Source organism: Mytilus trossulus, chromosome 4, assembly GCF_036588685.1.
Source record: "Mytilus trossulus isolate FHL-02 chromosome 4, PNRI_Mtr1.1.1.hap1, whole genome shotgun sequence".
NCBI classification, from domain to species: domain Eukaryota; kingdom Metazoa; phylum Mollusca; class Bivalvia; order Mytilida; family Mytilidae; genus Mytilus; species Mytilus trossulus.
This window is the reverse complement of record NC_086376.1, coordinates 6,774,693-6,798,797: the sequence shown is the minus strand read 5'-3', so window position 1 is coordinate 6,798,797 and position 24,105 is coordinate 6,774,693. Positions and strand designations below refer to the sequence as shown.

General features: G+C 31.8%; 2 protein-coding genes across 4 annotated transcripts in view; one reads left to right on the top strand and one right to left on the bottom strand.

The window, feature by feature from the left end:
• LOC134714572 (focadhesin-like) overlaps positions 1-24,105 on the bottom strand; it is a 292,611-nt gene that overhangs the window by 214,239 nt on the left and 54,267 nt on the right. The gene's annotated exons all lie outside the window — the stretch shown is intronic.
• Positions 1-24,105, top strand: part of LOC134714570 (FMRFamide receptor-like) — a 43,957-nt gene that overhangs the window by 1,692 nt on the left and 18,160 nt on the right. The window contains exon 2 of one of the 2 annotated variants that reach the window (XM_063575924.1): positions 13,408-13,501. The gene's annotated coding sequence lies outside the window, so the exon portion shown is untranslated. Of the gene's footprint in view, positions 1-13,288; positions 13,502-24,105 lie in introns of those variants that run through there. The other variant, XM_063575925.1, reaches the window with a different exon arrangement.

Genomic DNA, 24,105 nt, shown 5'->3' with positions numbered 1-24,105 from the left:
GTAACTGAATAAATGGGTTAATTGTTTAATATCTACAGTTTTATCACGAGGAAAGAGAGAAAGGTAACTGTTTGGTGGGAACAGATTTTAAATCCTATATGGGCCAAGGCTTTTCAAGAGGTTTTACCGTAGCAAGAAATTACAAAATCAATAATGTTCAACCCAAAAATTAACACTACGACCATTTGTTCAAGAAATTTAAATTCGTTCGCTTTGCTGGCATTTTTCCTTAACTAATATTTATTATATAAATTGGGAGAGTGTTATACCCGAACATACTTTATCCATTAAAACAGCTGATTATCATAATCCGTTATCATACTGTAATGAACAAAACTATGATTAAAGAGCAAACATATTTTAATTCATTGAATAAGTTTTAAGCTAATCAAATTATACTCACAGCATGTCAAGTCTGACCCTCTTGACATTCTTTTATTGATACAACAGCTTGCACCGAGCTAATAGCAAAAGTTTCATAGAACACCGCTCGGATGCTTTAAAACATAAAACCACCATATAAATATTAGTACAGTACTTGTAAGAAAATAAAGATTAATAAACGCTGAGTTGATGATGCTTAACAGGTTTTGTGTTTTTTGTTTAGAGATTAACGAAGCAGCGATATGAATGTATCACTTAATTAATAACTGAGAGGGTTTTTATATGATAACCTTATGGTATTTATACAACAGTTTGAAGCAGAACAATCAATGGAATAAACAGATTGTTTATAATTAACAGAACTATGGAATACAATATAAACGTTATAGGTTATTTGGTGTATGGGCCTATATCTGAATTGGTATTCTATGAAATTGTTTTCCGTAAGAATGGATGCTGAAAATTATTTGTGCAAATGCATGGATTTGATTTTTTTCGAAAGAATTTAGAATTGATATGTAAATATCTAGTTGAACATTGAAGACATGAGTCATGTAGTTCCTGTGAACTGTTAATTCAAAAAATAAGTGTTTATTTTTTAATTTCATCATTTAGTTTATTAAGATAATGAAAATATGTCTATGAAAACTTCCAGGACAGACAACTACTCTAATTAGTGTGTTGAAAGATTTTGACTATCCGGTATTGAAACGAAGAAAATTGTTACATACAAAAACAGTTGCTGGGTTTGTTTGAAAGATCAAAGATACCAAATCTTTCAACTGTACTAAGAAAAGGTTATCAAAGATACAAGGTTTTCAACAAAGAAAGCTAGATCATTACTTTTTTAAATTCATATCCGTAAAGAAGATTGATAAAACTGAAAACTTTATAAATACCAAAAGTCGTACTAAATTTGACAAGGTTCTTTAATTCAGACATGCACAGCAAAATGTGGAAGGATTTAATTGGAATTTTGATTAAATATCAAGCCTCCCCCGATAAGAAGCAGGTCGACATGATTGGCCTCATCATTTCTTAAATTAAATGATCGTAACTATCTGCTTTATGACGTGAAACAGTTTTGTTAGCTCAATTTTATTTTCTGTTACTAGATCAAATGCAATTACATTTGTTGACACGATCAAAACGACAATTAAGTTACAAAATGATGTTTTTCACTCTATCGACGTGGCAATTTTGAAGTAAAATACTTTTAATAGTGCATCGCAGATAAAGTTTAATTCTTTTTTAACCATTTTTATTAAGTTTGGAGTCAGCCATTTGTGGCTTTCAAAAGATTGTGGTGTGAATCGCTGGCAGAAATATGTCAAAGGCTCCATCAAAAAGGCATCTTAAGAGTGAAATTATTAATTAACAAAGTTAATTTGCTTATTAATTTGAAATTGTTTGAGAAAGTTGAGTGTTTTGCACAAACAACCTCTATAATCAACAATCAATCAATTTTATTAGTAACGTCTAATTAAAACAGGGAACGAAGTTTAAGAGGTCAACTGTTCATTATTCAAAGATAAACTGTTATCACAGAGATATGTCTCGCCTTTTTGTAATTTTGATTATGAAAATTTTGAAATCAAAATAGCAATACCTTAACATCTTACACAAGTTAATAGACCATGACTGAGGGGTCGGAGCCAAATAATCTCCATGGCAATGAGATGTGACAATTCTTATACATCTGCATACCAATTATCATTGATGTACCACAAGTGGATCTCCATAAACTGACCTAATCACAAAGTAATACATGTAAAGTAAGCAAACCATTCAAAGTCAATAGACCATGACTGAGGGGGCGGAGCCAAATAATCTCCATGGCAATGAGATGTGGCAAAGGTAATACGTCTGCCTACCAATTATCATTGACATACCACTAGTGGTTCCCCATAAAACTGAGCTAATCACAAACTAATACATTGTTGACGCCGTCGCCGTCGCCGACGCCGACGCCGGAAACATCATACCTATGTCTCGCTTTTGGACTCCGTCAAGGCGAGACAAAAACTGAAATGAAACCAACAAACTGGAATTAGAAACGGTGCTAAAGTTCACAAAAACTATGAACAATCAATTCGGACATTATAGCAATATTGACGATAATGTAGTACCAAACTTCAAAAGAGAAAATGCAACGTGGAGGTTAGGATTCAAACGATGACGAATCAGTTATAATGCAGGCTTTTTTCGTTCAATGTGTTTGAGGTTTTGATTTTGTCTTTTGCTATGGCAATTTCCGTTTTGAATTTTCCTTAAGTTCTATATTTTTGTTATTCTACTTTTTAAAACAAAATGAAACATCTAAAACAGGAAGACTGAAAATAGAAAAAAACATATCTTCCAAATAACTATGTGGTTCACTATTTTTGTTATTCTGTATGTAGATGTCTGAAAGCAATAACCCTCGACCATCTTAATGTTAACTGCAAAATAAACAAAGTCCATTAATTTGTCAGTTTCTTAAAATGAACACCAATGAAACGGAACGCTACATCAGGTGCTACTAGTCTGATAAGACAACTGATTTGTGATGATATAAAAAAATGTTGAAGAAACACATTAAATAGAATTGACAAGTAGATAAATGTTGTTGAGGCTAAAAACAGCCCCAAACGGACCATGTCTGTTTACTTTTGTAATATAAGCATGGTAAACAGTTCCGACTGAGATAGTTTCACATTAGAATCTACAGTCCTTTTCTACAAAGAGGATGGGAATAACTTTTGTAAATAGCATTTGAAAAAAATCTGAAAATCTTTATCAACAGGAGAATATACCATCAAGCAATACAGGCAAAACTAAAGCTTAAAAACTATGCAAAATCGTTGATGTTGGGTAATCCGAAACTATAAATATACTGTGTTTGGATTGTAATGCACGTCTCTTTGTATTTGACTGTTCTCTATCCAGAGTTCGATATTAGCTAGATTTATCCTTTAAAAATGTCTTCACCAGGCAATATTCCCTTTCAGAGCACATATAAGCATAATAATTTAAAAAAAAAAGATTCTTGGCACTGTTTTAAAAAGGCAACAGTATTATAAAGTTGTTCAAATGTCTCATAAATAAATGGAGTGAAACAAATTCGGGTTACAAACTTAAAACTATACATCAACATTACTATAACTCATAAAAACCATTAAAAAAAGGTTTACTATCATCGTAAGATTATAAGTTAATCCATTTTCTGACATGAATTATCATTGATATTGTTATATTTATAAATTAACCGTTTACAAAACTTTGCCTTTTTTTTAAATAATAAGGCTTTTCTACCTCAGGCATAGATAACCTTAGCTGTAAATAGGAACACTTTCTCAATGCTTTTCAACCTTGTACTTTATTTGGTGTTTTTAAAACGGTTTTGGATTCGAGCGTCACTGATGAGTCTATTGTAGACGAAACGCGCGTCTGGCGTATATATAAAATTTAGTCCTGGTATCTATGATGAGTTAATTCTTAATCGAATAAGTTACCCTTCTTGCATTTCAATTATTAACCCTCTGAACTGTAATTAATCTAGGCAATTGAAAGGAATAGAGACCACTGTACATAATGGCCGTCGATGATCAAACCCCTTCAGACCAAAGTGACACTGTGAATAATTTATAGGGTGCATTAGAACCTAAGTCACCATAAACGTTTTTTACGATCAATGTGATGCATTAGCTATACCCAATCATTACAATGTAGGTATATGTTTAATGGGGGTTAATGCACAGTTAGTAATGATGTATGGAAGATTGCACATTTAATGAAATTTTGACTTTTTTATGGCAGCGGAAAAATTTCAGGCGTTCTTCGAATTAACAACACATTAAAAACGTCAGCTATTTTTCGACATAGTTCGCGTACTTGCCTTCTGACACAGATTTACTCTTGGTCCCTATGACAACGTTTTGGAATAAAATCCAAATATTAATAAATATTATTCATATTACGCATATCTTGGAAGACGATAGTGAATATAAAATAAAAAGTTTTATGGAGTCTCTTTTAGACACGAAGAGTCATTCAATGCAGCGTAAAGTAGAAGTCACCCTTTCTCAATACATGAAATTGTTGCTTCTTCCAATTCTGTTATGGATTTTTATGGTTCTCCCTCATAATATTTACCCCTCCCCCCCCCTTATTTCAAAAGCATCATAACAGTTATTTTATTTGCCCTACAAAACCGAACCCTTATTTTCCTTAGAAATTATTCTTAAAATATTGCGGCGGTAGTGAGCGGTTTGGTTGTACTTTAATAATAATAGTACAATAATATAAGCGTCTCGTTACAATTCACATTAACTGAAGGAACACTTCATTGGTGATTTGTACAATTTACTGAAATATATTTATGGACTTTATCATAGATTATCAGTCGATATCGATGATTGGTTGTGATTATCAGTGAATAATATGGATGATTCGTTGCGATTATCAGTAAATAAATCTGATTTGTATTTTTATCGGTGACAATTATTTTAAGCGGTTAAATGTGAATATATAGAATGTGACGTCGTTTTTAATAAATATCAATGATTTGTTTAGGCCATCAATGAATATTGGAGAAATTGCTTAAAATTTTAATCGAATGATTCCGAAAAGCAGGACAAATGATGTAAAAAAAAATATTCTGGAAGAACGAGCTTCAATATAATAGCAATAATAATTCTTTTTCAATGGAGAGGGAAAGTCGTATTTCCGTTCACAATGCTAATTATTTATTTTACGTCACACAGTGTATTCAATAGCTTTTAGCGGGGACTATTTCGCGTCTTCATAAGATACGTGTTAATAGATATAAAACGTTCAATGAACTTTCTTTTTAACAATTGTTATGGTTTACGGATGAGATTGGTACTGGTAAAATGATGAGGTTTTATATCATAAATAAATGCAACAATATAGGACGAGCATAAACATCACGACTGCTTCGTTATTTATGATTGAAGAAGTTAAGTCTGTCTGTGCAAGGACAAACCAAGACTAAACAAAAACTTAAAAGGCGCCACAATAGTCATTTGAAAAAAGCTACAGACATTAGATCTTTTTAAGTTCATTCAGAAAAGTGTTAAAAAATTGTTTCAATTGCTAAATAAGATCAAAACTACATTTCCTGCTAGATAAATTTCTCTGACTTTTATACCATTCAGTTTGTTTTTTTTTACATAAAACCAATATTTTATTTATCGAAACATTAATTTGAACATTGTTTAAAAAAAGACATACTTGTTTAACGACATCCAGTAAGGCGACATGCAACCCTTCGCAAATCAATAACTAATGTCATCAAAAAGTATTTTCAAATATACCATTACTGAAATGAAACGATGAATATAAATGTATATGCAAAGTATACCATGCCATGGTTGAATATCCCTTTGGTATCTTCCACTTGTTACAAATTATATAATCAAAGCCTGAAAGGCTGTAAAAGCAATTGCTGCCATGTTTATGTTTTGGGGACTTTTTTTTCATCCACATATATTTAAGAATTAAACATGACAGGAGTGTTGTTTAGTGAGAATTAAGAAGGTTTTAACTTTATATCAATTAAAGACTTTAGCAGAAAGTCATTTTTAATATGTTTTATATTTCACAAGGAGACTACACGTTTACCAGGCTAAAGTTGGGGTCAAATATACATGTGCTGAAACATATAACTCCAAGAGAAATTATAATGGATTATCCCCTAGTAGTGTTTGTAACTGGGCAATAATTTCCTTTATTGATTTAATTTTCATAATTAATTTAAATTTAACACTTCAGTAAAAACATTTCAACTTATCAGACGCAAATGTTGATAAACGGGAAAGAAACAAAATATTTTACAAGACATAAACATGTAAAAAATAAATATATATTTCAGCTGACTAAAAATATTTTCATAATGTTACTTTGTCATCATTTCTTAAAAACTAAGTCCCAAACATAATTGCTTAGTTGATATGTGTCATCCTCATGCGGTACGAGATAACTATAATTCTCGTGCAATCCCGAAAAGAGGGGCCATCACAGACAAACATGACATTAAATCGTCATTAAACGAACAAGAACAAACAGCTCTGAGTTGCTTTGATATTTATCCAATTTTCAGGAAACATTGTGAAAATGATCTTCAATATTTCGAAAACATGTGAAATAAAATTGCAAACACGGTGGACCGTCGAGGGTCAACAAACGTAGTAGACTCGTCCATTGGAAAGACGAGGATAATGGTTTTATCATTTGTCATGCATACCCAGTTTTGAATATGATATCCAAAAAGGATGTACTTTTTTTAATCTATGAAACTAGAAAATTCCAAATTGTAAATATCTCTTCATCTGGACTTAATTGGCATCTATCACGTTTGGACGGGTCCATTTCATTAGTAAGGTGATCGATAAATCTTACGGATTAATCTGACAAAAAAGGAAAACAAACTTATTGTTATGTGTTTTTAACAAGGGTTTCGTTCCTCTAAATTATTTGCGCAAACAAATCAACAAAATAGGTCAGTTAACTTTGTCTATTTTTAGATTACAGGTAATCATTTGACACTACGTATAACCTGATAACCTGTGTAGTGATTTTGATTTTACGATAAATTTATGAATGAACGACAATTTTATGAATGAACAAGAGCACCTGACCTCTTTCTTAAAAAAACACCAATTAAACATATAAAACCGTATATTATAAAAGATAATTCAAACAAAATTTTCAATACTAAATCAACAACTGAAATGATTCCATATTTTGTTGAAACATCGTACGAACGGAAAACGGAATCGCAGGTATAAAAATGCATTTTTTTCACTCGGACGTCTATGTTTTTTGATAGTCAAACGGTTGTCCCCCTAAATACAAAAATACATCTACAAGAACGTATGCTGAAACTTCTTAAATCCACTAACGTTTTTCAAAAGTTTCAAGCTATGTATTGCATTAGAAAACATACATTGGTGATTACGAATGACAGACCAGGAGCCTGTTTAACAAAATACTATGGCTTGATCTGGGCGGAGTCTCTGATCTGGGTCACAAAGATGGCCATACGCGACGGCATGAAAGCAATTGCTTTAAAAACAAGGAACTCAGAACCTCAAACGAAAGACCATTGCGTTCAAGAAAAACAACTTACAATCAGGACAATTTCCTTTAAAAATCCAGGTATCAAGTAAGCTGCTCCGAAAAGGACGGTGAATCCTTAGGCCAATGAAAAAAATAACAACAATATGTCAATAGGTCACATGTGCTTGGCTTGCATTACCACATTTCAAAGTTCAGTGTATGTGAACAATGAAAACTGAGCCGAACCTTTATTCGCTTTACTTATCAAAGGCTTTATTTCATATTAAACATATGTACTATAATTTAACAACAAATTACATTAATGTAAAATAATGTTAACCTATCTTATTACTATAACCTTAGCCTGTTATGGGAAGAGACGGACACAAAGACCGACAAACATAATGTCCTTCTAGTTCCAACATATTATCGAGTGAAAAAAATGACACTAAGTCTTAACAATAGATCATATGTAACGTTCAATTTCCATTATTTTTTATTATTATTGTATCTCAACATTAACGAATTCCCTGACCTATTTTAATATCTTCTATAAACTTTTTTACTTTCAAAAAGATATCTGCCAGACAAAAAACCATCCTTCGGATTATATTTAATATCATTATGTTCTAAAAGCTTCCTTGCAACCACAGTTCTTCTAAAGTCGGTCTGCGAGTATGGATCTATCATCAATAAAGAAACAAAGATCAGTAAGCAATCGCCATAAGATACGCACAATTATTGGAGAAACATTTACAACTTAATAATTCAATTGTTCGTGGTGTATCTAATAATTTTATGGAGGAAACCATTTATATAAAATCCAAATTTATATCCTATATGGTTATCTTATCAATTATTCAGCTTCGGTACAATACTAAACTAGGTATAGGTCGCCATAAATCATCACATCAGATGGCAAAATCTGTTCAGCCAAGGAGGAAAGTTATGAATAATTTAGAAGAAACAATAGACACAAAGACACCATAAACATTTAATTTGATAAATGCAATGCCGAAAATTGGTATCATGATCTGCTTTGTCCGCGAAGGAATCGCGGATCGTTCAAAGAGAAAATAGCACTTATATTGGTATTTAATATTTAATCGAGGAATTTTAGTAATTCTAGTTAATTTCTTATTAATGACACAAAGTATTAATCATTTATAATTTAAACATAGTGTAAGATACTTTAATATAGAATAATCAAACCAAAGGCTTTCTAAGTCACTGATGAAATTGATTTAGATGTTTCATCAAAACCTAAGAGACAGTTCAATGAAGTATCGTTCTTTGGTGAACATTATGGTTACCAAAGATAACAGCACAAATATTAATGTTATTAATAGCGATAGGCAGTTCTTTCTTAAAGTTCTCTATAAAGCTTTTTTTTCTTTTTTTTTTTGGCATTCATTTACTTTTAGTGCGTGGTAAACAACATGATACTAGTACATGAAATATACTGTAATACATTGAACCTACGTTCGATCAGAGAATTTTAATCAAGTAATACAACTGTTTTGAATTACCTGAAAGATGAGAAGTTTACTCGACAATCCGTCATAGATGCTGTTGGTTTTTAAATCAAGGCGTAAGTGAACAAGTTCTTTTCAACAGTATATCAAATTACCGATATTTATAATTCTCTATAGGTTTATACACTATTAACGCTAAAGAGGGTAGTTGACTTTGATGAGTTGAAAGACAAGTGATCAATATATTCCTACGGATATAAAAAAATCCACAAGTAAAAGGTATGTTTAATTCCTCACATTCCATTAAAAAATATAGACTTTCCCGCCATATCCTTTCGGAACACCCCAATGAGCATTTTCCATTGTATATGTAGAAAACCCGATTCTTGTACTTTATTGGTTTTGAACACAAAATTAAATGAACATTGATTTACTATCTTAAGCTTCAAGACAAAACATTTCAACAGCAGTGCCAATTTTCAGACAACGTTTACTCTTCCGAAGAACCTGAGTTGAACCCGTGTTTTGTTGGTGGTATGGGTTGTACGTTGCCTTAATCATTAGCTTTCTGTGTAGTGTTTTGAAAACTCTTGGTTTTTCTTCCGAGTTTTTGCATTGTATCGGTATTTTTTTTCAAACTTTTTGTGTTCTACGAGTTCAGGACCCGTAATTTTTCAGAGAAATAATACTTAACAAAAAAATCATAATTGCAGTCACATCAGTCAATATCAATTACAAAGTTGTATTACATTAGTTTAAAATAAGTATCAGACAAAATGGTTATGTCTATTAATATAAAATATCATTTTCTCAATAGATAAAATAAAAATTCAACTGATTTATTGGTTCGCGTAATAGTTCTACACATTTTAGCAGGAAATCAGCTGAAATGAGAATAGGAAAGGAACGCGACAGAAAATGAATGGAATTCAATTAAATGTGTTGTGTCTTTCCTTGTGAAACCACTGACAATAAAACATAAAATATGAGATCATACGGTGACTATAAGACATTTGTATGTCTTAAAATGTCAAGTTCTATTAAATATCGATACAAGAAATTTAACGGCTTAAGTTCTTCTAGATTTTTGAATTTCACTTGATACTCTAATAGAATAATTTGACCGAGTTTCAAAAACAAGTGACTAAGTTTAAACCTGATCCTTACGAACTTTTTACACGAAACGAATTCAATCAAGAAATCAATTACTCTCATTATATGACATAATTCAGTACACAGTAGCTGATTCCTAGATATGTAAAGGACTTTTGACATGGCATGCAGTCAACCTGGGTTTTTTCTAAACAGAAAGCAAAAAAAGTAAACTTATTTGCGTATTTACTGAAAATATCTTCTGATCAAACAAATATTGTTATCGTATAATTTCGAGGGTAGAGTTTTCAGCCGTTCCAGATAAACTCTCATGCATAGTGATACAAGATTATATGCAAACACTATAAAGATCAATCGAACCACAGAGAATTCAAACACATCTGTTAGATCATTTTATTATAAACCAAGAAATATAAATAATGAACATCGACAGGTACGTCTGTTTATATTACATCATTAACATAGAATAAGACGATGTTGCAAATGAGACAGCTATCCATCAGAGTCACCATGATGACGTGGGTAAGAGCAATCATAGGTGATCGTAAGGCCTTAAACAATAAGCAAAACCTTTAGCTAAACCGTATAGAGAAGTTAATACCCTACAGCGAATAAAAAACGATGCATTCCTTTCACATAAAAAAGGGACTGTGTGTTATATGTTAATACAACAAAAACACGAACATACAAAAACAGCACACTTACACCAACCAAGAATGGAAAAGATTTATACGAGCCATTTATGTTGTGAACAGAGACTATTGAAAACTTGCCACCTAAGCCAACTTCAACAAGTAAAAACACTCAATATATATCAACGCAGAGGCAAATAAATGTATAAAAAAAATCGTACGTCAGTCCTTCCTTTCCTTGTCAATTCATTCATTCATTCGTTCATTCATTGATGACTGACAGTCGTTTGACATTTGTCTAATATGTTTCAGCCCCATTGGAATAATGGTTGATGTGGGTTGAAATTGAGGACTGTCAAGCAAAAATATTAATGATGATAGGTCACTAAATAGGGCAAGTGTAATAAAAGATATCGAAGTCTATAAAGTGGTTATCTAAAATCTTAATGTAAAAATGCTGTTTTAATGTTACTTTAATAGATTACGCTGCTAAAAGTATTAAACACTTCAAGAAGAGCCACTTTCTTACATAGTAACTATTATATGTTGAAATATATGATCTATCATTCTTAGGAAATATAACTGTATTTCATTTATTCCATTAACAATTTCCTGAATAATGAAATAAATTCAATAATAAAACAGAAAAGCACATTTATCTTTTAATAAAAATACAGATTCATATATATACGTGGTTTATTTAAATGCAGATAAGACAAAAATACACATATGACTAGTTGTAGACATTTCTGAAAACATCCAGGGGGGAAAACCACATGCATATAAAAAAAAAATCTATTTTATATAGACTTTTAACTTCTTTTGCACTATATCGATAATTTCAGTCACCATTTTTTTATTTTGCTAATCTCTAACATGGATTTGTTTTTCTGAATTCGAGCCGATCAGTATTTTTTCTTACCCTCTAAATGTTGCGTACTTTTATAATTCATAAAGGCGTTGGCGAAAATAAAAAGCCATAATCTAAATATATATATACATAATACACGAGTTAATTTTTATCTTTCACAACTTAATACAAATGAAGGAGATGTGAAATATCGTGACGTCAATAAGACACAACCTACAAAAATAAACAGGTGTCTATATACATATGTCAAGCTCCAAATCGTTCATCGTAAATATAAAAAAAAAGACGTAGTATGATTGCCAATGAGACAACTATCCACAAAAGACCAAAATGACACAAACATTAACAATTATAGGTCACCGTACGGCCTTCAACAATTAGCAAAGCCCATAAAGTCCAGTTTTTATTATATATTTTAACAGACACTACCAGAACTGGTTAAATTTTGTCAATTGGGTATAAGTTTTGTACAACCCAGACCAGGTTTGTCACAGGCAAAAACAACGACTGTACCTTTTGGTGTACTCAAGCAACCGTTCAATGAATATCTTAATCTAAATTAAATACAATTCATTTAAACTTTGATGGATATGTGTCTCATTGGCAATTATATCTTACATTTGTTAAAAAAAATAATCTTTATTTTATATACCATGCTCCTTTTAATTTTAATATTAATTCTTGCCTGGTTAATTTATAGAAATAAGAAGATGTGGACGGTATGAGTGCAAATGAGACAATTCGCCATTCAAGTCACAATGTGAAAAGAGTAAACAATTATAGGTCAACGTACGGCCTTCAACACAGAGCCTTGGCTCACACAGAACAGCATATATGATTTTCCATCCTAGAAATGATGAAACTAGTAAATACATTAAAATAATATCTTTTTCTAACGTCACAAGTAAATAATTTGTAACCAATTCGTCACGTACGAATATCTATTATGGAATAACTTCTACAAGAAACGATCGCTTTCTAAGGTTTGTGAATCCAAAAGCAGTTTCTACGTAAAACAATACCTCCGTTGAATCCAAAAGAAGTACAATTTCCTTTCTAACAAGAATTATGCCTGGAGTAAATCAAATTAATATAAACTTCAAAGTATTATACGAAACACAGAACTGAATTTACAGTTTTGAAAAGGATCAAACACTATGGGAATCAATAAAGGATAGATTTTCAACATGATCATAATGGAAGACATAAAAAAATAATTCACGATTTGTAAGAAATGAATAAGTATCATTTTTACGGTAAAACGTAAAGGGAAATATCACGCACACGATTAAAACTAGGTGTTTTATTATTATTATACTGAAATAACTAGTAAGTCCTAGAATCGTGCAGTTTTACACGAACCTTGGTAATTTCATGTCCAGGTCATTAATAATGCATGATTAATGAACCCAGGTACCAATGTTGGGAAACGTCACGAACATGATTGATGTGTGAAACTTTATCCTTTATTGAAAGCCTCGTTTTGTGGCTTTTTTTTTTTTTTTTTTTTAAGATATTTGAAATTTCTGTTTTTCATATATTCCAGATTTTGAAAAAAAATCCCACGTATTGGCACGTCACGTCACGTATAAAATTGATATACGACACTCATCATACATAACAGTTATTTCAAAGAGGGATTGTGCATCAAATTCGTTTTGTTTTGACTTCTGTTTTTATTGATAACAATTTGTTATACCTTATCCTTGAACGTTGAGACGATTATAATAACTTGATGCCAAGATCAATTAACTTCTGTAAGCCTAATTTCGTCTCCAATTTTACATGATTGGAAAACTTGTTTTTATTTTCGCGTCTTTTTGAGCATTTAATTAATATCAAGGATTAACACATGCTACATTAATTTCAGGATTTATGACTTATTGAAGACTCCCAGTTTATTTAGTGCAGTGATTACTTCAGTTAATAGATACAACTAATACAATCCGGTAAATCCTTATACGGTAAGAAAAACATAATAAAATATCAATTCCAAGCAGCTGAATCTGCCTCTTTTAAAACTAATAGAGGTCATCCGAATTATTGGTTTTACATCACACGACAGTACAAACAAAATCGAAAGCATAAACATCTTAATTTGATATCTATAAAAAAAAAAAAAGTCACTTTCTCAAATAATGTGTTACTGTAGCAACCAAAAGAATTGATAATAAGCCGGAGTGAACTGAGTGAATACAATAAATTTATACAGACTTCTTTTTACTTTATTTTATAAATAATAACTTTTTGTATTGAATTCGCTCAATTCTATTTTCATCGAATTAAAAGCTTCTTCTTTTACATGTTAGCTGTGGAAAACAAAGTGTTTACATAACTTTACTGAACGTATATGTGTATAAGAGTGTATGAGTGTAATAAGTTTATTGCAAATCAGCATATAATATAATGCTATAGCATCAACAACATATATAATATAGTAAGCGACATAATATAAATGAAAATTGAAAGCAAAATAATAACACAAAAAAAAACAAAAAAAAAACAACACCACATATTAAACAGATAGTACCATATATAATCTACTTTATCAGTTGTGACCGTAGTTTCCAGTTTTCATTTAACAAACAACAAAGTTTTAATACCAAAGTCCTTGAACTTGTTTGAATAAGGGATAAACATTTTGACATATTAGGCCAAGAACAATAATATTTAGGCAAAAATCTTAAACGCAGATGTCTATAGGCTGGACAAATCATTACAAAATGATATTCATTTTCAATAGCTTTCATATTGCAACATTGACAAAGTCTTTCATTACGAGGCACATTATTATATCGTCCAGTTTCAATGTTGAGTTTAAGTGAACCACATCTAAGTTGTGCTAAGAGTTTAACATTGACATCAAGAAGTAAATATAAGCTGCGCCTAGTCATTTAGATTACAGCAGGCAATTATGTTGAACTGACCACAACAAACGCTTGATGGTTAATGGATAACTAGTTTTAAGTGATAGCTTTAGTGTCTTTACAAACACGCCATTACGTATCAAACCTTGCATAACTATAAAAACAGCAAAGACACAAACAATGTTAAAGTCAATACAATAATAATGAAGTCATCCTTACAAATATAAAAGGATTGAATATCTGTATAAAGCGTAACAGTGGGGAAATACTATTCTAGTATAGAGATATATAATCGCATTCATTTAGAGTAATATCTTCTTTAGTTTCGCTTCCTCGAGAAAATATTCAAGCGTAAGAAAAACAGCAAAAATAAGCTCATAAAATATCTTCATATTTTTTTATAGATATTATTGCACAAGCTTTCTCTCATTGAAACAACGACAGAATTTAAATACTCGAATCATTATAAAATATAATATTACACGTATCGACGGATTTCAAGGCTTACTTTATATTAATAATGTAATAATCAGAAATAAATATAGTAAAGACGGTAGTATTTATACTTTCCTTTCTTCATTCTAATAATAAGTTCATAAACACAAGCTTATCTCAAAATAAAACTATATTTTTTGTAAATATAATACAAGTTAATTTGTAAAGAAATGCAATGCCCATCCTTATTTAGGACGTAATTAATAATCTATTGCTTGCATAATATACGGATAAGCAAGAATGAAAGAAAACTTGGCTCTCTGAAGTTTCTAATTAACCAGGATAAATCAGCAGTTTTATAGGATGCCGCTGTGTAATTGAGCTTTGAGAATGATTTTTATTACCGATGTCATCAATTTAAATGTCAACAAATTGATTTTATCTCGCGAGAACTACAACAATCACCGAGGCCGCTGGGATAGTAGACGGAACAGCAAATGCGCAAACTTGTTAATATGACTTGTTCGTACTGCACTTTTTACAGCCAGTAGAAATTATAGAGTTCTATAAATAAATACTTCGGGTAACATATTAATCTTATACTATTTCTTGAATAGACTGTTAAACATTTAGTTTTTTGTAATTAATGAATGTGTTCAAGTTATAATAGTAATCAATGCTGATTCTTCTAAAGTTATTAAGATAATCATTTTACCACCTCGTTTCAAATATGTGTTTAAAATTTGGGCGTCATAAATCACTGGATGGATGACATGCTATTTAGAAAACTTTAAAACATGGTTTAGAAGTTGTAAGTGTGCAACAATCTAAGTTCAGATTGCCCGCTTTATACTTTGTTTGTCGTTTTTGAACCTTGACGAATTTCCAACCTTTTCCAGTATAAGACCAAACTTATATATGTTCCTAGTCCATGTTTAGACCAAAATACGATGATTATGTTCTAAGAAATCCTATTCTTTGAAACGGGTGATTTAGTGCTGAGTGTATTTGTCCTTATTCAACCTGTTCCTCGTTGCAAAAATATTATTTTAATATAGCAAATTGGACTAGTAAAAGTTGCTACTTTATAGTTCCTTCTAATCTATGTACATGTTGGAATATATTTTACGGCCATGTATTAGGACTGGAAAATAACACCGCCCATTTACGTAATAATTCCAATTATTAAGATGGCAACGATCTAAGTTTATACTAGTTGAACCGATCGAAAGCATGATATCAAAGGCCAGCTATGACAGTTATTTTTAAAGTTGTATCAGATGTTATACGATATGACGCGGAACTCCCTTCTCATGTATACTTCTGAGTAAGTATGTCCGATTCGAGACCTCCTTGCTTTGATTATTAAATTCGCTCTCTCTCATGTATACCCCTGTGGTAGGACATCCTAATATTAAGTAAATTCGTCTTCTGCTGCATGAAACTCGAAAACACAAGAATTTAAATTTTCTTGCTAACAATTCAAGCACATTTTCATCATTGTAACGCAAATAAAGCTCTCATTAACATCATGCTTGTTCAAAGTGCTAATTACATTTTTATATAAAACCAATACGTTCTTAAAATAGACTATCTTTCTATTACCTACTGTTGACTCCAGAATTTGAATTGATCGACAGGTTACCAGCTCTGTGGTATGACATACTGGTACTGTTGACTCCAGAATTTGTATTGATCGACAGGTTACCAGCTGTATGGTGGTGGGACATACATGTAGGCTGGTAATCGATCATGTAAGAGAAACATAAAGGAGTTAAATCAAGTTTTCTCTATTGATCGGCAGGTTACCAGCTCTGTGGTATGACATACTGGTACTGTTGACTCCAGAATTTGTATTGATCGACAGTTTACCAGCTCTGTGGTGGTGGGACATACATGTAGGCTGGTAATCGATCATGTAAGAGAAACATAAAGGAGTTAAATCAAGTTTTCTCTATTGATCGGCAGGTTACCAGCTCTGTGGTGGTGGGACATACATGTAGGCTGGTAATCGATCATGTAGGAGAAACATAAAGGAGTTAAATCAAGTTTTCTCTATTGATCGACAGTTTACCAGCTCTGTGGTATGACATACTGGTACTGTTGACTCCAGAATTTGTATTGATCGACAGGTTACCAGCTATATGGTAGGACATACCACGGTAATAGATCATGTAAGAGATACATAAAGGAGTTAAATAAAGTTTTCAGTCGGTTCAATGTTGGTTGGAAATAAACTGTTTCATGTTTTCTATACATGTACATGACATTTTTGAAAAACAGTAAACTTTTCTCCAACTTGCACCAATTATAGGTCGTGGCAACAACAACGCTCGTTTACGTAATAATTCCTTTTATTAAGATGGCAACGATCAAAGTTTATACTTATTCAACCGACCGAAAGCATGATATCTAAGGTCAGTTATGACAGTTATTGTTTTTAAGTTTGCATCAAATGTTATACAATATAATGGGACACTCCCTCATCGTGTATACTGCTGATCAAGTATATTCTATTTGGAACTTCCCCTCTCATACATACCTCTGATCAAACAGTATTAAGCTGATTTACGTCTTAAGCTGCACGATGTTTGCAAGAAAAGAATATGCAGTTTCTCGCTAACAATGCAAACACATTTCCCCATTTTCCCTCTTGGTAACACAAAGAAAGCTCGAATTTAGATCTATATCATGCTTGCTAAAAAAACTATACATGTTTTTTCCGAAACTCTTAAGTTCTTGAAATAGACTATTATTATATTACTGCCTTTAGACTCCAGTATTTAAATATTTCGACATATTACCAACTGTGTGGTATAGGACATCCTGGTTTTCGATCAGTAAAAGATAAACAAAGAGTTAAACCAAGCTTTCAGTCGGTACAAAGTTGGGGCAAAATACAATGTTTGATAGACATAAACATTGGAAAACAATAAACCTTTCCCTAAAATTGCACCGATTATATATCTGAATCTGAGTTCTTTAGGTTGCATTTTCGAACACTAGTATGTTGTAACCTGTAAGATATATATAATCTGGAATCAAAAGTCGCTAATGTGACAATAGTCTATTCTATCCTATATGAAATTGTTGATTAAGTCCTGTCTTTGTCCTTATTTAACCTGTCCCTTGGTGGAACAATTTACTTTCAGTATAGTCATTTTATTTCAACATAGTAATTTTGACTTCTAAAAGTTGCTACTATATATAATTCATTTTAATCTAGGTTCATGTTGAAATACATTTTACAGCCACGATTCAGGAGTGGAAAACTTTAAGATCGTGAATATAATACCGCCTATTTATGTAATAATTCCCATTATTAAGATGGCAGCGATTTGAGTGCATACGATATTACACCGATCAAAAGCATGATATCTTAGGTCAGTTATGACAGTTAATTTTAAAGTTTGTACCAGTTCACGTCGAATATGCGAAAATATGCACCCGAGCGATTTGTTCTTTATCATGAAATATATTGACTGGTGAATTTATAAATTAAGCACGAATTTTACTAAGCGCTTACGAGAATCTCAAAAATAACAACCCGAGATGTTATCCACGTATACAGTTTAAAATTAAATACAATTCAAAGACGCGATATTATACACGTTTACATCCAGTATAATATTCAAAGAAATAAGTGTCCTAGGGTTTCAAACATAATCGTCATAATACTAAGATAACAATGAGTTCAATAAAATACAGGCAAGTATCAATACAATGTATATTACGTATCCAAAGCTCTTTATCACCAACGGTTTAAACAAGTCAGTATATTGGTATGTAAGATTACAATGAGCTCAATAAAACTCAATGGTTGTCTCTTTAGCACCACTCGTCCCAGTTATTTGAACTATCATTTGTCTTTTGAGGATTAAATGACAATTATTCCATCTGACATGTACGTTTGTTCAATTATCTACTCTCAATCTATCACACTTCTATGACAGAATCCCTAACCATCCAACTCAGCTTTTAATTTGCTAGTTTAGATGGATGTCATCGTCAACAACACAAAGTATTATTGAAATAATGACATTTCTATTGGAATAATGAAGCAGCAATTGTGGCATTTATGCACACACAATATAAAATATTAATCTCATTAATTCATTAATGTTGGTGTCTTGTAAACGTTTGTTGCAAAGCGCCAGTACTCGTGTACTTGTGAATTTGTTTAAAAAATAAAATGTGAGTACTAGTATACTTGTGTACCGATACTATCATTACTATATGAATCTGGTTATGTGTTTAATTAGGTTACTACGTCTTTTATCCATATCAATACTGCGTGATAAACTAGTATTCATTTAGATAAAACAATATTCTAGATCAAAATACCTGTTTAAAAGATTCGGTTCCACGATACTTTGTCCGGAACAATGGCATCGGATTCATATTAGTTTATCCAAACTGCAAAAAAAAATGTGTGTTTGGCGTTTCCCCTTAGTAGCCACTTGTAGTATTTATGAACAATATTTTTTAGTTTATCTGGAAAAGTGAATTTTCTATCATGAAAAGTTATGCTATCATTTCGTCTATAAAGTTTACATCTCATTCAAATCTCGTGATTACCATGATTAAATTAAATAAATAACCTTTCTTACAATTTTCAAATATTTAAAGATTTTTTGTGAACCACGATTACTCACGAGATTTTTGTCAACATTCGTAGCTCGGCATCAAATAAAGAAACGATTTATGTCACTGCAGTGAAATGAATAGTCCTGTATTAATATGGTTTCCTCTTTCTATTAATGAAAATCATGATTCCTTATGAGTTCAAGCTTACAGAAATAAATGAATGAAATCTTATATTCTTAGCAATGCCTAGTGACCGGACGGAACTAACTAATCAAATCATAGCCAGTTTAACTACCATGTGACAATATATACATTACAAATAGATGAGAGGTTGATAGAGCAGATTGTTACCCCGAGAAAACATATCAACCGGATTATCTATAGTCCGTGACCTCTTGAGTGCTTAACATTACTGCGTTCACCATTATTATTAAGAAAGGAAAGAGTAAACATAAACCAATTAACATTGATATTTTGACTGGTGTGCCTCCGGGTGCCACTGAGTTCAACCCAAGATTTTAGGTTTATTATCAGAAAACCTATGTCAATACATAATGTTTCTTAGAAGGTTTCATCAGTTTTTGGTAATGTCGTTCATTTTTAACTGGATATAGGAAGATATGGTGTGAGTGTCAATGAGACAACCCTCTGTCCAAATAACAATTTATAAAAGTCAGCCATTATAGCTTAATGTACGGCCTTCAACACGGAGCCTTGGCTCACATCGAACAAAAATTGATAAAGGGCCCAAAACTACTAGTGTGAAACCATTTAAACGGAAAAAACAACGGCACGTATTAACATCAGTTCAAGCAATAGTTGAAGTGGTACTAGTCGATATATGATTTTTATCCGAAAATACTTACAGAGTCCTAGCAAATTCGCTCATTAAGTTATACTGTTTGATACATTTGAATACGTACAGGATATCATGTACTTAAAAGGGTATTGTACTGTTAAATCTTAAATATGGAATAGAACACTATATAAATAACACATAACTGAGAGGGTGGTAGAGCAGATTGGTACCCCAAGAAAACATTGTCAACCGCGGTGAAGCCAAGGTTGACAATGCTTTTTCACGGGGTACCAATCTGCTCTATCACCCTCTCAGCTATGTGTTATTTAATTTATTATACTGAACGTCCTACCATTTTTGTCTTTTACTGATTAATTTAATTTTATTTCAAAAGGATTTCATATGACGTCACGTACATAACAACGTTACGAGTATTAGAAGAAGATAAAATTAAGCCAGATGTTTTTTTTTTATTTTGACAGTTAAATAATAAAATTTGAGCCAAAACGTAAAACTTAAGCATTGTATTCAACTACTTGATGTAAATTCAATCCATTGTCGATTTTTGATTGGTACCGTTCAGTTAGACGAGCGGGTAACATTCAAGAAAATTGTCACCCTCTCAGCCATGTGATAGAGTAAATTGAAACCCTCGTATTAGCCTATCAAAATACGGCATTTTAACGTGAAGTATAATAAAATAAATCATTTCACGCAGATTCCTTAAAACTAATCACAACAATTGTAAACGCCCATGCAATACAATTACTAACTATTTAATCCAATATACATGTAACAATAATTTGATACAAAAAATCGTATTATTAGGAATACTTTTAATAGTTTATTGGAAACTAGAATAGCAGTTATCCCTATAAAACACAATAGCAATTGTACTCGGATCAAAACATCTTTTCGCTAATAACACGAATTGACAAACTGAGGCCATTACTTACCGCACCAACAGGCAAAATAATATAGCACTTATTGTTTCCTAATAATAGACATATTAAAAATAATATAATATTGCTATTTAACCGACATTTGATAATTTTATTGGTTGTCATAACAATGTATGTATATGTAGGTTACAGTGCAATATATTACTACATATAACCGGAGATCAAACCCTGGAAAACTGTCCCACAAATTGAGGTAAAGGAAAATACAAAAGACCAAATTGGTTTTGTTAAATAAAATATTTGTGTTGACGATGAGTCTTTGATTGATGCAAAGTAAATTAATAATTTCATGTGTTTGATCTACTCCGTGTCCGTTTCTTATAATAAATGTTCATGCAAAAAGGTTAGAAGATGCCAATGATATTGGAGGTGAAATAAAAAACCATAAGAGACCAACTCAATCCCTTCCGAAAAGCGGCATTGACCTACATGATCCGAAGTTACGGTAGCTCTTTCAAAATCTCTTATTCGCCAATTGGAAACAACAGGTAACTTTATACCAACAGAAGCAATAAATGTAAATCAACAATAAGCAAACATACTTCGATATTTTCGGGATCAAAGTTTAGCTGCGTGGTAACTTTTAGTTGAAGTAAACAGTTTGAGAAAACTGATACTCAAGACGTTTGAGAGATTAGAAATATAAAATGCAGTTACATAAAATTGACCAGAGCTCTGAAAATTGTTAATGGAAACGTGGAATGTGTCAAAGAGACAACCTGACCAAAGAGCAGAAAATATCCGAATGTCGGTTATGTGGCATTTGACACCATTGCAGCATTAGACTTATTTATTACAAGATCCGGCGGCATATATAATATAATTTAGTATTTAATATGTAACACATTCATTTATCACAAAATTGGTAAAATGGTTAATTAATCAAAACCAAAACTAAAGCGAAATGTGTCGTCGCTCAATCTTATAACTCTGATGATACCTCTTTAACCTATTTATATTTGTCACAATCAATTGTCTTTTTTTCTATTTCTACATACCGATTTTTTAGACAAGAATCGGTAGGGGACTTTATTTACTTCTAACCCAATAGACTAACATAATTATAACTTAAACGAGCCAAAGGTTCTAAATGAGCACGAACATCGGATTGAATAATGATAACGAGGCTAATATATAGCGATAAGGAGGAAATATGTCAACTCGATGATTGTATTCATGTTTTGAATACAGACCATGAAAGAGTTAACTGGCAAATGATATCTCCTGCACATTTTCGTTTTCCGTTGAAAAAAGTCAAACATATTTTGTATACAATTATTGCGAACCCTATGTTAGTTTTCCATAGATTCACCTATTTGGTCACGTAAATTAAACAATGAGTGATATATTTCTCCTAGAAGAAATTTAAAGGTCCCAGTGCATACGCTTCACAGAGAACAATACCTGTTGTATTTGTTAGATGGGACAATAGAACATACAAAAGTTTAAATGGACAGGTAACTTGCAGGTGAATCTATGGAAAACTATCAAAGGGTTCGCAATAACGGGAACGGATTTACTGCATGAATTTGAACTATGCTTTGCACGATTTATACTGCAACTAGTTGTGTTTATTTCCTAAATATAGTTACACAGCTATATTGTGTGCAATGTCAATTCCATCATGGAACACTTTTTCCACAGTCCGGGGTTCATTAAGTGATGTAAATAAGTTTGAAATTTGTGTTACAGTTGCAGTATACAAACAATATAAGGTCAATATCTGAAAAACATCAACTTTTCAGTGTACTCGGCGCAAAACTGGGAAACGGCTCCGAAGAACCTCGCCCTTTCCCAGTTTCTCAGCCTCATACAAAAAAGTTGACATTTTTCGGACATTGACCTACTATTGTATATGTACGAGCTGATCTGAAATATAATAACGTAGTGCAAAACTTGAGACGTGTCACTCTCCCCAGACAAATTATGCCGACCAATCTTTGCTCTTATACTGCCGCATGAGGGATAAACTTGTCAAAGATCAATTTTAAAGGGCTAATAATTTGATTTCACCGGCAAGTGATAGAACGCATGACCCGTCGCAACCTAGGCCAGCACACTTCTATAAAATTCTATATAATTAAAATCACATTTTACTAATATAAATATATAAAAATCGTTGTATTTATAGTTACTCAAAAGTGTAATTATATAACCATATCGTATTGAAACAGTGCTGTCTGATTGATATCCTCTCATATCGAAAGATATTAGCTCTTGCCTTTGATCAGAAATTACAGCATTTGGAAAATGACTGGAAAATTGGGATTATTATTCATAATTGGTAAATTATTGATCTTGACTTCTATTCTTATGCTTTTAAGTCTACTCGTTTTAAGAAGCAATATAAAGTACTAAAATTATAAAGAATTACAGTTTTCTAATTTGTAACTTGTTAATGCTTTTCTCTGCATCTTAACATTCTACATACACAGTTGAATGGAACAATATGTCTTTTAAGATGTGTTTTAATGATTTGTTGATATATAATCTTTTCCGCAAATGACATGTACATTCGGGTGATCTCTTGAGGTATTAACAATCCATTACGAATGAAACACGATGTGATATAGACATAACGGTTCTTTACTTTGCCAGAGGGATGTTTTTCTAAGCCGATAATGTTCAACTCCCGTCTTCTATTAAGTGTTAACAAACCAGACTATATAAATACTTTGTACTTTATTTGGCATTTTTTTTTCTCTTGAGCGTCAGCGATTCTCTTGTGGAAAAAAAACGCGCGTCAAGCATAAAATCTATAGAGAAATAAGAAGATGTGGTATGAGTACCAGTGAGAGAACTCTCCATCACAGTAACAATGCGTACAGGGTGAACAATAATAGGTCAAAGTACGACTCACACCGAATAGCAAGCTATATAATCCTAGTACCTTTGATTAGCTTTTTTTTTATTATTAT